The 4,400-nt window shown below is 38.3% G+C and overlaps 1 non-coding gene across 1 annotated transcript; it reads left to right on the top strand.

Moving 5' to 3' along the window:
• The first annotated feature begins 1,410 nt into the window (after positions 1-1,410).
• LOC122054475 lies at positions 1,411-1,516 on the top strand. Its single transcript, XR_006132780.1, has one exon. It is a non-coding gene; the product is annotated as a small nucleolar RNA R71 (small nucleolar RNA).
• The last annotated feature ends 2,884 nt before the right edge of the window (positions 1,517-4,400 follow it).

The raw sequence follows: 4,400 nt of genomic DNA on the forward strand, positions 1-4,400 counted from the left end.
GTTTTGCATGATTACATAATATTTATTCATGCTTATGTTGGGAATTGATATCATGACCTTTTTAAATTTCAAATTAGGCTTAACATGCTCATATGATCATAAATGGTTAGATAATTAGTTATGAGTGTTAAAAAGAAAAATAATTTATAAACTTAAGAGAATATATTAATAAATACTTCCGCTGTTTTAGAAATAATTTAATATGCATGTATGTTTTCCCGTAACACCGCCCTAGTAGAGGGGCGGGCGTTACACTCTACATCTCCTCTCTTTCTTTTATTTGACATGATGTCCTTCAAGAATTTGGCAAACTTTGGCATTTGAAGAATAACATCTCTAAGAGGAACTTCAACGCATATCTCTTTAACCTTCTCCAAAAATTTGCCAAATTCTTCATCCTTTTTAAGCAGATTGAGTCTTTGGGGAAAAGGGATAACTTTGTTTTGATGGTTCAGTGGAAGAGTCTCTTCAACATCAATGGTATTCTCCTCATTATCAAAAATCTGACTAGGTGTAGGAGGAGAGAGCTCTTCTTCATTTTGCATCCCTTTTTGAGCAGTCACTTGGGGATTTTCCAAGGTCCGTTCGCTCCTAAGCTCAATTATGTTGCAATGCTCCATAGGATTTACATCAGGTTTTCCAGGAAGTTGTCCTGGTGCTCTAGAAGATGAGGAAGCTAGCTGGGCAATTTGGTTGTCCTGAATCTTTTGATACTTTTCAGAATTATCCATTCTCAGAGTAAACTTCAATATATCCTGCTTCATTTCATTTTGATTGGAGATAATTTCTTCAAGCATCTTTTCAATTTTAGATGTAGGAAAGCCTTGAAAAGATTGTTGCTGAAAATTTTGTTGCCCAGATTGCAAATTTGGTCTTGCCCCCATAGATGGTTCTTGATCCTGATTATTTCTGTAAGAGAAATTTGGATGATTTTTCCATCCAGGGTTGTAAGTATTTGAGTATGGGTTGTTCTGTCTTTGATTGAAACCCATGATTGCATCTCATTGCTCCAATTGATTAATTTGTGCAGTGATAGCTCCCAATGGACATGAGTCATTTGAATGTTCTGAACTCCCACATACTTCACAAGATATGGCAATGACATTTACCATATTTGAACTAGTCCCCATATTCTTAAATTTTTTTGTAAGAGCATCAAGTTTTGCAGCCAATAAAGTCACTGCATCAACATCAAACTTTCCTGATGCTTTTGTTATTGGGATTATTGAAGGATGACCACCACTTCTTTCATTTGCCCATTGATGATGATTTTGTGCTACACTCTCTATGATTTCCTCAGCTTCATCCAAATTTTTATTCATGAGTGCCCCTCCAGCAGCTGAATCAAGGGACACTTTGGTATGATAATTAATACCATTATAGAAAGTATGCAACACTAACTATCTTTCCAAACCGTGGTGAGGGCATTGTCTGAGCATACTATTGTATCTATCCCAAGCTTCAAATAGAGATTCTGAGTCAGTTTGTTTGAAACTTGCAATCAAATTCCTCATATGAGCAATTTTACTTGGGGGATAGAATTTATCAAGAAATTGTTGCTCACATTATTCCCAGGTGGTGATACTGTTGGGAGCCAAAGATTTCAACCATTGTTTGGCCCTATCTCTCAAAGAAAATCCAAATAATAATAACCGCACTGCTTCTGAAGGAACACCATTCATTTTCATTGTCCCACATATTTCATAAAAGACCTCTAAGTGTTGATTAGGGTATTCATGTGGTCCTCCACCAAATTGATTTTGCTGCACCATGGAAATAATTGTAGGTTTGATCTCAAAATTATTTGCCTCCACTGAGGGTCTTGAAATACTAGATCGAAAACCCCTAGCATAAGGTGCTGCATAATCCTTTAGTGGTCTATTAGCCATATTCAAATGCTCTTGTTCTTCAATTTGTCTCTGCAGAATTCTTCTTCTATGAAATGTTCTATCAATTTCAAGGTCAAGAGGAAAAAATTCTCCTTCAAAGTTAGATCTTCGCATACACAAGAACAAGATTGCAATAGAAACTAAATCAAACAAAGAAATTAAAAAAGAGAAAGGTAAGATTGGAATGTTAGAAAACAAAAAAAATGCAGAATTAAAATTGCTACAAAAGAATTTCCAAGAAGTTAGAAAGTATACAGGAAAATGAAAATAGAAAAGTAGAGATTAGTTACAAATATGCAAATGGAAAGAAATAGAAATGTTATCTTTAGTCTAACTCAATTGATAATCTCCAATGTTATAGCGCAGTCCCCGACAACGGCGCAAAAAACTTGTCACATTCCGCAAGTGTACGGAAATGTCGCAAGTAATATAAAAGATTATCGTATTCACAGGGACTGGAATAAGCACTAGAAATATCTCAAAGCGAATTAGCTAAACAACTAATCAATTGGTTTCAAATGCTAAGGATCAAAAACAAATCTAAAATGAAAGATTGACAAACAAGAGTTTAGGGTTTGAGTTATGATAAAGGGAGGTTCTAGGAGTTTTGGCTTCTTTCTAAGATCTCTTGAAGGTATATGATTTACCAATTCTTATTTCTCAATTGTCTAATATTTGTAGAAGATTGCCGGTTCTCTCTTGCAATAGATAACCGGCTTAGGACTGAAAAATGTACCTAAATGTGATCAATTAAATATGAACCTACGTTGTCCTTACACAGGATTGCACCTATTACTATGCTTCCCTCGGATATCAAAATAGAAGTTCATTCCTTCTTAACCCATAAAGATACAATGATTGAATCATAAAATCTATCTTACCCTCTTGAATATTCTCATTTCCCCTTCAAGGTTATCCCTCAAACGTCCTTACACGGGCTTGCACCTGTCACGTGGATCCCTCGAAAAATCGAGTGAGAGTTAATCTCTACAAAGTCTATAAGATATCCAAACAATCAATCAAGAATGAGAATTAAGCCCTAATCACAATTAATCATTCAAGATCCAATCGATACAAACTAGGCAACATCATAGAAACAAAGAAATGGCAAATCCACAAGAGTTTACATCAATTTATCTCACAAATACTCCCTCCATCCTAGAACAAAAAGATCTACTCCATAAAACGAAGAAAGAAAACCAAAGATAAGAAGATTACAAGCATTTCTTCAATCCCAATCCAAGAAGAGGAGAGAAAGAAAACTTATCTACATTATAGCTCCATCTTCGGATCCAATCCTCGCTCCCGGAGTCGAATTTGCCAAGATCTCCCTTTAGATCACCCAAAAATCCTCCCAAGAATGGGAGGAATCCACCAAATCTTGCTTTCTCCCAAAGGGGAGAAGATCCCCTTTCAAATCTTCAAAGAGGCTTTAAATAGAGGGGGGCTTTCGGGCGCCACACGACCCCGAGGCATGGCCGTGTGAGGTTCACACGGCCAGAGCCTTTCCCCTCTCTACCATCCATACACGGCCAGACCCCGAGGCATGGCCGTGTGAGGTTCACATGGCCAGAGCCTTTCCCCTCTCTGCCATCCATACAGGGCCATCTGGTGTACACAGCCATGGATAACCCCCATCAAGACCTCCAAGCACGGTCGTGTAGATCCACATGGCCTGGACTGCCCCAGCCTTTGGAAACCTGGCACGGTCGTGTGGTGCACACGGCCAGAACACTTTTAAGCGCTGGGAACCTTACACGACCATGTAGATCCAAACGACCATGTAAGGATTGAACTCTGATTTGCTTCAAGACTTGGCACGGCCGTGTGAGGTTCACACGGCCAGGCCAAGCTCCTTGTCTATTTCTCCTGGTTGACCGCACGGCCAGAGCACTCCACCCAGGAAGGGTCGTGTGTGGCACACTGCCAAGTGCTTTGTCCAATGCTTAGCTCATAAGTTTGTCCAAGAATGTAGAATCTTCACCAAATTCGATTCCTGTGTACAAAAAATACACAAAAAGTAGATCTCCGAACAAAAAGAGTAAATATGCTAAAAGAAAAGCTGGAAGTATAAAAATGCATAGATCAAGCAAGCTCAAAGTATGTAAATGTCCGTCAAAACATGCATAAAAGTATATAAAATCTACGCACATCAATTGTTGAGGTAATCTGGTGGTGGAGTCTTCTTCCGAGAGCAACCATCTATGGTTGAGGATCAACGGAAAGTGGACTATTGATTTCCTCTTGACCTTACGGGAGGAAGATTCCAGCAAGGAAGCTTGTTACCAATGGTGTTTCTTGCCGGCAGCACTCAAACCAGCATCACTAGTGGTTTTAGATCAAGAGCAGAGGTTTGAATTTGAGGTAAGGAGTATGGAAATTGATCTTAGTTGTAGATCATGGTGTGATTTGATTTCTAGATGGTTATGCATGTTGATGAATTAGGTTTATTCATTGAATTAGGGATAATTGGATAACTAGCTGGTTAATTGAATTTAGAGTAGTACATGT

The sequence above is a fragment of the Zingiber officinale genome, chromosome 3A (genome assembly GCF_018446385.1).
Source record: "Zingiber officinale cultivar Zhangliang chromosome 3A, Zo_v1.1, whole genome shotgun sequence".
Lineage (NCBI taxonomy): Eukaryota > Viridiplantae > Streptophyta > Magnoliopsida > Zingiberales > Zingiberaceae > Zingiber > Zingiber officinale.